At 42.4% G+C, this 13,823-nt stretch overlaps 1 protein-coding gene across 7 annotated transcripts in view; it reads right to left on the bottom strand.

Moving 5' to 3' along the window:
- Positions 1-13,823, bottom strand: part of LOC106579857 (protein cordon-bleu) — a 78,478-nt gene that overhangs the window by 16,830 nt on the left and 47,825 nt on the right. The gene's annotated exons all lie outside the window — the stretch shown is intronic.

The following is a 13,823-nucleotide window of genomic DNA, read 5'->3' as shown; positions in this document are numbered from 1 at the left end:
TTAACAACTCCCCCTAGCAGTGACAATATACCCTATAAATAATTTATTCTTGGACATCATCACTGCTCATTATCATTATTAAAAAGGTGCACCACGCAAAATCTCGCCGCCATTTCCTGGTTGCTAAAATTCTAATAGTTCACCTAATTTCAATTTCTGTTACAAAACAGGCAATCATTATACTATCTAAACCGTTGTGAAATATCTTTCCCCATAACCAAAAATATTGTATTTCCAGCAGTTTGAAGCTGGTGTACAAAACCAAAAGTAAAAGACGCAAAAACAAAACTTAAGAATGGGAAGCATAGAAATAGAGCACATAGAACAGATCAACTGCTTGTTAGACTTGCTTTCAATGACAATGACATAACTAACATTTCTATGTCAATTTGGTCAGGTCGCCAAAAGGTTACATATTATTGCTTCCTTATACAACAAAACAATGTGTGACTCATTTAATATCAACATATCCTCTGATCCTGAAGGCATGGACATAAAAACACTTTCAAACATGTTTGGTGGCCACTTCAAATCTTTTCATGGGAATCAAATCAAATCAAGCTTATTTATATAGCACATTTCAGACATGAATGCAACGCAGGGCGCTTCACAGGAAAAAACATTTAAAAAAAAAAAATGAAAATAAAAAAATATATTTACTACACAACAAACATAAGTGGATAGAAACTAAAGAACAATAAAAACTGAAACACTAAAAAAGCATCCTAAGGAAAAGGTGTGTTTTAAAATCTCTTTTAAATATGTCCACAGTTTCGGCCCACCTCATGTTCTCTATCAGGCTATTCCAGAGGCTGGGGGCATAGTAACTAAAGGCTGCCTCTCCATGCCTCTTGGTCCTCGGCTTTGGGATAGTTAAAAGGCCAGTGCCAGAGGACCTGAGGGACCTACTGGGTACATAACTTAAAAGCATGTCTGACATGTATTGGGGTGCACAATCATGGATTGATTTAAAAAACCAATAGAAGAATATTAAAATGAATTCTAAAACTCAGAGGCAGCCAGTGCAGAGACTTTAAAACCGGTGTAATGTGTGCTCTCCGTCTGGTCTTGGGCAGTACCCATGTTGCAGCATTCTGTATGTTTTGCAGTTGACCAGTGACTTTCTTGGCCAGTCCAGACAGGAGAGCATTACAGTAGTCAAGCCTGCTTGTAACAAAAGTATGGATGAGTCTCTCTGTATCAGCCTGAGATAGAAACGGCCGCACCTTTGGCAATGTTCCTCAGGTGGTAAAAAGCTATTTTGGTCACATTCTTAATGTGTGATTCGAAATATAGATCAGAATCGAACATGACCCAGAGGTTTTTTTTACCTGGTGTTTTCTTTGTTGCCCGTGAATCCTATTTGACCGTAATGTTGTGTGTGACCTAAAGTTTTCAAAAAAGGTGTTGTGTGAGTTTGGGCGCATAAGCCTCATCTCAAAATAGTTGTGATAGGAGAAAACTGAGGATGGATAAACAACATTGTAGTTACTCCACAATACTAATCTAATTGACAGGTTGAAAAGAAGGAAGCCAGTACAGAATACAAATATTTCATAACATGCATCCTGATTTCAACAAGGCAATAAAGTAATACTTCAAAAAATGTGGAAAAGCAACATTAAAACTTCAATACTAAAATAGTCATTAACCTTTTCCCTTGAATACAAAATGTTATGTTTGGGACAAATCCAATACATTACATAAATTTTTTAGCCCTTTTTCTCACAAATTTTGTGGTATCCAATTGGTGGTTACAGTCTTGTCTCATTGCTGCAACTCCCATACGGACTCGGGAGAGGCGAAGGTCATGAGCCGTGCATCCTCCGAGACACAAAACCCAAACAAGCTATGCTGCTGGACACAATGCCCCACTTAACCCGGAAGCCAGCCACACCAATATGCCTAGAAGGCCAGCATCCTGGAGTCGCCCCTTCACTGTTAATGTTGAGACTGGTGTTTTGCGGGTACTATTTAATGAAGCTGCCAGTTGAGGACTTGTGAGGCGTCTGTTTCTCAAACTAGACACTCTAATGTACTTGTCCTCTTGCTCAGTTGTGCACCGGGGCCTCCCACTCCTCTTTCTATTCTGGTTAGAGCCAGTTTGCACTGTTCTGTGAAGGGAGTAGTATACAGCGTTGTATGAGGTCTTCAGTTTCTTGGCAATTTCTCGCATGGAATAGCCTTCATTTCTCAAAACAAGAATAGACTGACAAGTTTCAGAATAAAGTTATTTGTTTCTGGACATTTTGAGCCTGTAATCGAACCCACAAATGCTGATGCTCCAGATACTCACCTAATCTAAAGAAGGCCAGTTTTATTGCTTCTTTAATCCGAACAACAGTTTTCAGCTGAGCTAACATAATTGCAAAATGGTTTTTTAATGATCAAAAAGCCGTTTAAAATGATAAACTTGGATTAGCTAACACAATGTGCCATTGGAACGCAGAAGTGATGGTTGCTGATAATGGGCCTCTGTACGCCTATGTAGATATTCCATTAAAAATCAGATGTTTCCAGCTACAATAGTAATTTACAACATTAGCAATGTCTACACTGTATTTCTGATCAATTTGATGTTATTTTAATGAACAAAAAAATGTGCTTTTCTTTCAAAAACAAGGATATTTCTAAGTAAACCCAAACTTTTGAACAGTAGTGTATATATATATATATATATATATATATATATATATATATATATATATATATATATATATATATATATATATTATATATTTTTTGCTAGGTAGCGTTAGCTAGTCGGCTGTACCTGCGCCAAAACTCCGGTATTTTTCATCCTATAGCTTGCTCTCCATCTTCTTTTTAAATAGTGAGTCAACATGTTTTCAGCTATTTTATTTCCATGACTGATAAAAACATTTTCTCATGCTCTCTCGTCTCTCTGCAGCAGACATATAGTGAACAATATGTTTGGAACATCAATTCGCAATATCAAATTGCAATATTATAGAATCATGATGTTGTGATAAATTCTGCCACCACAGTGAGAATTGCAATACATATCGTATCGGCACCTACGTATCGTGATAATAACGTATCATGACGTCCCTGGCAATTCCCAGCCCTAATTAAAATGGGTCAACACCTCCTTATATCTTCAACAAATATTCCCCCTGCTACAAACCGTCTGTACTACTACTGTCATCTCTCCGTATGTCAACTGGTGAGCTGTTTATGAACTCAATGAGCCAGGCCTCCACTACAGAGACCATAGATGTGGAAAGACAGCACACGTTCTATCCGTGCAAATGGCATCCTCTGTGACAGCATGGGCAGCCCCATTGAGGGCTATGTCCATTTTAAAGTAGTCATCCAGAGCCCTCTATCTTCATGGCAGAGACAGACAGCCATTACCCTGGTATAACTATTCACTCTACCACTGACAGACTGTAACTCCCCATGCTCCCTCATCTTACATGCTCCATTAGATTCACAAAGTTGACCTGACACAACTCACTGTCTCAAAACTATCCAGTAAACGTATGGTCCAATGAGAAATATTCACCACTCTCTAAAGTGTGCGTGCAAATGGTTTATATTGCTGTCGTTATGCTTCCAACATATATATCAGATTTAGACGGGAGCTAAACCATTGCCATGCAGGGTTATTAAATATACTAAGCAAGGGAAGCTTTGGTCTCCGTTTGGCCAATCTAATGTACATGTTCCCCAGACTTAAGTTGGCTCCTCTAAATCCCAGAGTGGACCACTCAGTCACTTTAAACCGTAATCCATAGCTGAGCAACACAATCAATTCCCCTGATATGTTTACACTCCAATACAACAGTAGTATGGATCATTCATAGAGAATGGCATGATTAGTCTGAGAAGACGCTGTCGCTTCGTTCTGCAGCACAGTATTGTCTTTCACTCTGAAGAGCAGCCAATCAGTCACACACGTGCACCCACATGGTCATGCACACATACGTACACACATGCACATCCATCTTCATATCCCAGTCAGTCCTCCATTACAGCCTCAACTTTGCCCCACATGCTATGGTATGCCAGAGACTGACAAGTATGAACGGTGGTGTGATGGTGGAGTTGGTGGAGGTGCATACACAGTTCAGGGAGTTTACGCAACTCTACCTCTGTAAAGAAGTGCAAGGTGGCGGGCGGTAAGTAACACAGTGCTGTAACCACAATGACTCAATCCCAGAGAAACACCACATGTCTTTTCTTAGAATATAAAAATAAAAAAGGACATTCTGACTTACTTCAACCACATTCAAGGAATAAAAAATAAAAAGTTTTGACAAATCCTTTTTTATGGCTTGTTGCTACTTTCATCGCAATTTCAAGCCTGAGGTGATTTTCCATGAGCCATGCCCAAACTGCTGTGCACTCTCTCACCCAGTCAGACTTGCCTACCTACCACTTGCACAACCCATCTCTACTAACTCTATATCACAGACTGCATCAAATCACATTTACTATACACTGATGTGCTGCCACTCAATGCGATCATTCAGTCAAATATTTCTATAGCTTTTCTACCCCCTAATCCTGCAGGAATGCTAGCTCACTCCTTAATGGTTGACTTGGTCTATGTCCCAAATGGGACCCATAGTGCACTACGTTAGACTAGAGCACTATGGGCCCTGGTCAAAAGTAGCACACTATTAAGTGAATAGGAGGATGCAGGCTCAGTCCCCTGGCTGCCAAAGCTCCAGCTTTTGAATTACTCAACACAGCACACCACTCCAGAGCTGGCACAGTGAATTTAGAGGCTCTTTATGGTCAGACCACACACACACACACAGAAAAATGTGCACGCTTGCTTACACACACACACATGCGCGCGCGCACATCTGTAAGTACGTGCACACACATACACCAATTTGAAAGTAAAAGTAGATCAGTGCTCATGGCATAAGTCCACTTCAAATAGAGAACCAATGTATGACTGTAGATGAAGTGTGGACTACTCTGCCAACTGTAGTGAAAATATTCCATTATATCATCTTTATCAGTGCTGGATATGACTTTGTCTGCTAAGGTTAAGATTACATTCCAACATAAAACCACAACAACGCCTAGGTTTTTTGTCATTCTTTTAGGTACAAAACAATTATTTCAAAAACTTGACTGTGATTTGGAAATAATGATTTAAATGTGAACATAAACACAAAACACAGCTCCAAACAAGCCCCATTATCTCCAACAGGAGGAGAGAAGCTCATTAGAGCCAACATCTTTCATCCAAGATGGCGTAGCAGTTCAGACGTCCTCTACCCTCCTCTTGTCGTGTCCCGTGTATATATATATTTACATATTTTTTTCTTCACTTATCTTTTAATATATATATATATTTTTTTTTATTCTAAACTCAACCTCAAAGCACTCTCCTGCAACCCACCTCACCAATTTAAAAAATAAAGTATTATTTACCTCATCTGAATTCCACAACAGAAGCTAGCAAGAGGTTAGCCATTTTCACTGGCTAACGTTGAAGTTCAGCTAGCCACGGTTAGCTGTCCTCAGCTATCCATTAGCTCGAAAAGCTATCGCCAGTTTTTGTACAGCGCGACTCAGACCAGAGCATACCGGACCTATTCTCTCTCCTTTCCCCGATTTCTACCGCAGGCTCTGGACATTTACACCTGGATCTTGCAGCTAACTAGCTGCTACCTGAGTGACTATTGGCAACGTCGGTCACGGAATTAACACACATTATTACGGAGCTAGCCAGCTGAAGAGTTCCGTCAGCCACTCCTGGGCTATTCCCGAGCTAGCCAGCTGAAGTGTCTCCTGGGCTACAACTCACCTATCCTGACCCGTTTTACTGCCGATGCGGAGCCCCATCGGGTCTTCACGACTGGACCACCGACGTTATCTGCCCGAGGGAGTTATCCAACTGTCCCCTCCGTCGCGACGTAACCTGATCGCCCATCTGCGGCCCGCTAATCGTTAGCTGTCTTTTCGGCTGCGATCTGAATAGGTCTATCGGACACTTTTCTTGGGCCACTATAACTAACTATTTTGCCAACTTGGACTGGTCCCCCCTTCCACACGGAACCCCACTAACCCACAGACGGAAACGCACGAGGTGGCTAAAAACAGACCTCCCTCCCATCTTCCACCAGCTTGCTACCTATGGCCCGGCTAGCTGTCTGAATCTCACTGGACCCTTTGATCACTCGGCTAAGCATGCCTCTCCTTAATGTCAATATGCCTTCTCCATTGCTGTTCTGGTTAGTGTTTATTGGCTTATTTCACTGTAGAGCCTCTAGCCCTGCTCATTATACCTTATCCAACCTCTCAGTTCCTCCACCCACACATGCTATGATATCTTCTGGTTTCAATGATGTTTCTAGAGACAATATCTCTCTCATAATCACTAAATGCCTAGGTTTACCTCCTCTGTACTCACATCCCACCATAACTTTGTCTGTACATTATACCTTGAAGCTATTTTATCGCCCCCAGAAACCTGCTCCTTTTTCTCTCTATTCTGGACGTCACAGACGACCAATTCTTATAGCTTTTAGCCGTACCCTCATACTTATTCTTCTCTGCTCCTCTGGGGATGTAGAGGTGAATCCAGGCCCTGCAGTGCCTGGCTCCACTCCTACTCCCCAGGCGCTCTCTTTTGATGACTTCTGTAACCGTAATAACCTTGGTTTCATGCATGTTAACATTAGAAGCCTCCTCCCTAAGTTTGTTTTATTCACTGCTTTAGCACACTCTGCCAACCCGGATGTCCTAGCTGTGTCTGAATCTTGGCTTAGGAACTCCACCAAAAACTCTGAAATCTTCATCCCTAACTACAACGTTTTCAGACAAGATAGAACGACCAAAGGGGGCGGTGTTGCAATCTACTGCAGAGATAGCCTGCAGAGTTCTGTCCTGCTATCCAGGTCTGTACCCAAACAATTTGAACTTCTACTTTTAAAAATCCACCTCTCCAAAAACAAGTCTCTCACCGTTGCCGCCTGCTATAGACCCCCCTCGGCCCCTAGTTGTGCTCTGGACACCATATGTGAACTGATTGCCCCCCATCTATCTTCAGAGCTCGTGCTACTAGGTGACCTAAACTGGGACATGCTTAACACCCCAGCCATCCTACAATCCAAGCTTGATGCCCTCAATCTCACACAAATTATTAATGAACCCACCTGGTACAACCCCAAAGCCGCAAACACTGGCACCCTCATAGATATCATCCTAACCAACGTGCCCTCTAAATACACCTCTGCTGTTTTCAACCAAGATCTCAGCGATCACTGCCTCATTGCCTGCACCCGTAATGGGTCAGCGGTCAAACGACCTCCACTCATCACTGTCAAACACTCCCTGAAACATTTCAACGAGCAAGCCTTTCTAATCGACCTGGCCCTGGTATCCTGGAAGGATATTGACCTCATCCCGTCAGTAGAGGATGCCTGGTTATTTTTTAAAAATGCCTTCCTCTCCATCTTAAATAAGCATGCCCCTTTCAAGAAATTTAGAACCAGGAACAGATATAGCCCTTGGTTCTCCCAGACCTGACTGCCCTTAACCAACACAAAAATATCCTGTGGCGTTCTGCATTAGCATCGAACTGCCCCCGCGATATGCAACTTTTTAGGGAAGTTAGAAACCAATACACACAGGCAGTTAGAAACGCCAAGGCTAGCTTTTTCAAACAGAAATTCGCTTCGTGCAACTCCAACTCTAAAAAGTTCTGGGACATTGTAAAGTCCATGGAGAATAAGAACACCTCCTCCCAACTGCCCACTGCACTGAGGATAGGAAACTCTGTCACCACCGATAAGCCCACTATAATTGAGAATTTCAACAAGCATTTTTCTACGGCTGGCCATGCTTTCCACCTAACTACCCCTACTCCATTCAACAGCACTGCACCCCCCACAGCTACTCGCCCAAGCCTCCCCCATTTCTCCTTCTCCCAAATCCATTCAGCTGATGTTCTGAAAGAGCTGCAAAATCTGGACCTCTACAAATCAGCTGGGCTTGACAATCTGGACCCTTTCTTTCTAAAATGATCTGCCGAAATTATTGCAACCCCTATTACTAGCCTGTTCAACCTCTCTTTCGTGTCGTCTGAGATTCCCATAGATTGGAAAGCAGCTGCTGTCATCCCCCTCTTCAAAGGAGGTGACACTCTTGACCCAAATTGCTACAGACCTATATCCATCCTACCCTGCCTTTCTAAGGTCTTCGAAAGCCAAGTTAACAAACAGATTACCGACCATTTCGAATCCCACCGCACCCTCTCCGCTATGCAATCTGGTTTCAGAGCTGGTCATGGGTGCACCTCAGCCACGCTCAAGGTCCTAAACGACATCGTAACCGCCATCGATAAGAAACAATACTGTGCTGCCGTATTCATTGACCTGGCCAAAGCTTTTGACTCTGTTAATCACCACATCCTCATCGGCAGACTCAGTAGCCTTGGTTTCTCAAACGATTGCGTCGCCTGGTTCACCAACTACTTCTCTGACAGAGTTCAGTGTGTCAAATTGGAGGGCCTACTGTCTGGACCTCTGGCAGTCTCTATGGGGGTACCACAGGGTTCAATTCTTGGGCCAACTCTTTTCTCTGTATACATAAATGATGTCGCTCTTGCTGCTGGTGAATCTCTGATCCACCTCTACGCAGACGACACCATTCTGTACACTTCTGGCCCTTCTTTGGACACTGTGTTAACAACCCTCCAGACGAGCTTCAATGCCATTCAACTCTCCTTCCGTGGTCTCCAACTGCTCCTAAATACAAGTAAAACTAAATGCATGCTCTTCAACCGATCGCTGCCTGCACCTGCCCGCCTGTCCAGCATCACTTCTCTGGACGGTTCTAACTTAGAATATGTGGACAACTACAAATACCTAGGTGTCTGGTTAGACTGTAAACTCTCCTTCCAGACTCACATCAATCATCTCCAATCCAAAGTGAAATCTCGAATCGGCTTCCTATTTCGCAACAAAGCATCCTTCACTCATGCTGCCAAACATACCCTCGTAAAACTGACCATCCTACCAATCCTCGACTTCGGCGATGTCATTTACAAAATAGCTTCCAATACCCTACTCAACAAGCTGGATGCAGTCTATCACAGTGCCATCCGTTTTGTCACCAAAGCCCCATATACTACCCACCACTGCGACCTGTACGCTCTCGTTGGCTGGCCTTCGCTTCATAATCGTCGCCAAACACATTGGCTCCAGGTCATCTACAAGACCCTGCTAGGTAAAGTCCCCCCTTATCTCCGCTCACTGGTCACCATAGCAGCACCCACCTGTAGCACGCGCTCCAGCAGGTATATCTCTCTGGTCACCCCTAAAGCCAACTCCTCCTTTGGTCGTCTCTCCTTCCAGTTCTCTGCTGCCAATGACTGGAACGAACTACAAAAATCTCTGAAACTGGAAACACTTATCTACCTCACTAGCTTTAAGCACCAGCTGTCAGAGCAGCTCACAGATCACTGCATCTGTACATAGCCCATCTATAATTTAGCCCAAACTACTACCTCTTCCCCTACTGTATTTATTTATTTTGCTCCTTTGCACCATATTATTTATATTTTATCTCTGAACTTCTTCAAACTACAAATCTACCATTCCAGTGTTTTTCTTGCTATACTTTATTTACTTTGCCACCATGGCATTTTTTTGCCTTTACCTCCCTTATCTCACATCATTTGCTCACATTGTACATAATCTTCTTTTTTTTTCTTTTTTTTCTACTGCATCATTGATTGTATGTTGTTTTACTCCATGTGTAACTCTGTTTTTGTATGTTGTCGAACTGCTTTGCTTTATCTTGGCCAGGTCGCAATTGTAAATGAGAACTTGTTCTCAACTTGCCTACCTGGTTAAATAAAGGTGAAATAAAATAAAGAAATAAATAAAAACATAACATGGTGAAAAAAACAACATTCCCCACAACATTTCTGTGAGAAGACGCCACCACTACTTCATTAGATTGACACACACACACACACACACACACACACACACACAGAGAGATGGTAGACTACACAGTTCCAGTGGGCTGTTTGTTTTGGCATTAGGGGCCTCTTCCTTTGTTCCTGAGAACACAACGTGTTCTTCCTTAGGAAAGAGGAAAGGAGCATGATAGAGAGACTCCTAAATGGAACCCTATATCAGTGTTTCCCAACCCTGGTCCTTGAGTGTCCCCAACAGTACACTTTTTCATTGTAGCCCTGGACAAACACACTTCATTCAACTCATTGAGGTCTTGATGATTATTTGACAAGTTGAATCCGGTGTGCTTGTCCAGGGTTACAATAAAAATGTGTACTGTTGGGGGTACTCGAGAACCAGGTTTGGGAAAGACTTCTCTATATAGTGCCCTACTTTTGACCAGGGCTCTGGTCAAAAGTAGTGTAATATATAGGGAATGGGGTGCCATATGGGATACACCCTAAATCTGCACTCAAAACTATTAGAGCTGCCCATGCTTCTGTTTCCCACTTATTTTAAATCACACTGTTCCACAGCAGAGATCCACAGTGTTGCCTAACCACTCATACATACCCTGGCAAGTTTGCATGAAGTGAAACAAGACAACCTAAATAAACTGCATGGCCTTAAGTGATAGAATATAATTTACAAAGGAAATGGAGGTTGTCAGCAGATGGGCTGAAAAACCAAGGTAGGCCACTTGAATAGTCCAATTCAGAGAGGCGTTGAGTAAGTTAAGGCTTCCGCACCAACCATTCTCACTCTAACTCAAAGTGTTCTGCAGCCACATGGTTTACTTGGGTAGCAATCATGTAGGCCTAACTGAGGGATTGCAAACATATGACTCAGATCACAAGCTTCCTCTTAAAGGCATCATGTGTGACCTTCAAAAAGTGTTACCTTATAGAATGTGGAACATTTTAAAACACTACTGATTAAAACCGTCATGAGGTTTCCCCACAAATTCAATTTAAAAATAAAAATAAAAGGACCACAACTATTACTGAGAATGGTACCATCAGCCCAATGAAGAAATATCCAAACTTTGCAAGATTGTAAACAGACAACTTGTATCTTGCTAAAACAGATTAAAACGGTAGGCTACATTAAAGTGGATTAAAATCGCTGCAGTACAAAAAGCCAATGACGTATTGCTATGAAAGGCTAAACCCCTCTTGGTTCAGATTATGACATCTCCCTAAGGAATGGTTTATGCAGGTAATGCTAGCCATCTCAATCAATCACACTTAGCCTGTGCTGCCAGCTATCCCCTTGATGGGATGGAGTCTGAGGTTACGTCCCAAATGGTACCCTATTCCTTATATTGTGCACTACTTTTGACCAGGACCAATAGGGATGCTGCCTCAGACTGTACTACTCAGGGGCTGCTTGGCAGGTCCACCCTGAAAGCAGAGCCAGGAGTCGATACATCAACATCACTAGGAGCCATGCTGCAGAGAAAAACAGAGGATATTCAGTAGGCTCCATGACATGTGTACCGTTGATTTAAATACTTGAGAACAGATCAGGTCAACTACTGAGATTCAGAGAAGAATAACACTCCTTAGAGTATGATTGGAAAATTCTGGTAACTTTCCCAAGATTCCCAGGTTTCCCAGAAATCCTGGTTGGAAGATTCCCAGCATCAGGGGGAAAAAAGGAGCAAGGAATCTAGAATTCTCCAACTAGGATTTCTGGAAAACCTGGCTATTTTGGAAAGTTACTGGAATTTTGCAAATCTACCCTGGAGTGAGCAGATTGAAGCCCCCAAAAAGGGAACCATATATGTCTATTACAAATGTGTTGAGCGTGTACTGACTATAATGATCAGGTACAACACTGTGTTCCTACAGTAGGCTCCAAGTCTCTTAGACCAATCACTATTGTAACCTACCTAACCCCCTTCCCTTTCAGTGGTCTTCTGAGTTCACTAATGTTATCTCATCCAAGAGATACTTTTTGAAAATATACAAAAAAATTTACAGCAAACTTTTGTCTCGTTTGTTGAACCCTCAACCTCACCTGTGCTCTGACTATGTACAGTAACATTGGCATAAAGAGCCTGTCAAGCTGATTTCATGCCTGTCTGCCTCTGGAAACACGACACCCCACTTATACATATTTGATATTGTGCCACCAAAACACACCTCATCCACTGCTGCATTACTACTGCAATCTCAGAACCAAAACCAGCGTTTATGTTAACAGTCTGTCTGTCACTAGAGACTACTGTTGCATAAGCCTGAGTCTGATGTTACCTTTCCAGCATGCCAAACAGGCTTACACAAGTGTGCCTGCCTGCGTAAAACCTATTACCGAACCCTGAAGCGGAAAGCTCAGGACGGCAGGCTAGGCCATGTCACAAAAGGCATTCTAAACATGACCTCTTACATGCTGACCACATCCCTCACAACGGCCTAGGCCAATGAACAGTGGGTTAACTGCCTTGTTCAGGGGCATAATGACAGATTTGTACCTTGTCAGATTGGGGATTTGATCTTGCAACCTTTCAGTTACTAGTCCAACACTCTAACCACTAGGCTACGCTGCCGCCCCAATTGGTGTATGCGTAGCCAGGCGCTAAAATAAAACTTGGTTCTATTTGTGACGCGTGATGTGCTGCAAGTCCCGCCTCTCCCATCTCCTCATTGGTTTTTAGGAGCATATACCCACGTGTCATCTCCTCATTGGTTTTTAGTAGCATATACCCACGTGGGTGATTGAAAGATGAACTGAGGTCCACACTCCAATCCAGTTGGTGGTGGTAATGCACATTAAAGTTGGTTGCCAACCGCCATATAAAGTCCAAAGAAGAAGAAGAAGCCTGAAGGAGGAGAGATTACTAGAAACACACTTTTACCCTTTTATCTGTGGATTAATTGTCAGAGTAGAGGACCTTGTGCATTTCAGGTAAAATAACAACCTAACGTTTATATCCAAGGACAAATTAGCTAGCTAGCTAAATTAACATCAATGTTTAATGCTTTTCGACCTGTCCCCAAATTAATGTAGTTGGTTCTGAGTTTGTTTTGATATTTCAACCTGCATGTCCTGATCGCGTCTAGTGTTGGTGGACAAAATCAACATGCGAGCAATGTCGCACACGTGCATGTGCCGTCTCGTCAGCATGTTAGCCTACTCCTGTCCAAATCATAATGTCAGCTAATTGCCTAATAAAGGCTTTAAACACTCCTTCAGCACAATATATTAGATGTATACAGTACCAAATTGCAGAAAATGCCTTGACCCCAGATAAACCCAGTTAGCTATTTGATTGAATAAGGCCTTGGGCTTGACTATTGATTGTAAATTGATACTGTACTGAGATCAATAGAGGGTCATAACTAGTGATGGGAGGGGGGGATTGATACAGTTACCAATCAAATGTTATTTTTGACGATATATCATATTGACAATATCTTAATATTATTTTTGCGCTAGTTGGCTGTATCTGCACCAACTCTCCAGTATTTTTCCTCCATAGCTTGTTCTCCATCTTCTTTTTAAATAGGAAGCCAATTTGTTTTCAGCACCTTTATTTCCATGACTGATCAACACTTGTTTTCTCATGGCTCTCTCTTGTCCCTCTGCAGCAGACATATGGTGAGCATTATATTTGGAACAATGATTTTATCTAAAATTACAGTACTGAATTGCAATACATATAGAATCGTTAGAGTCGCATTACATATCGTATCGGCACTTAAGCATCGTGATAATATCGTATCGTGAGGTCCCTGGTAATTCCCCGCTTAACATTCTTAGAAAAAAGGGTTCCAAAAATATTATTTTTGGTTTCAGGGAGAACCCTTTTTGGTTCCATAAGAATATGACCTGGGAGAACCCTTTTTGGAACCAAAAGGATTC

The sequence above is a fragment of the Salmo salar genome, chromosome 02 (genome assembly GCF_965601325.2).
Source record: "Salmo salar chromosome 02, fSalSal1, whole genome shotgun sequence".
In the NCBI taxonomy this organism is placed as follows: Eukaryota; Metazoa; Chordata; class Actinopteri; order Salmoniformes; family Salmonidae; genus Salmo; species Salmo salar.
Note: the sequence above shows the minus strand (reverse complement) of the source record. Positions and strands in the feature narration are given on the sequence as shown.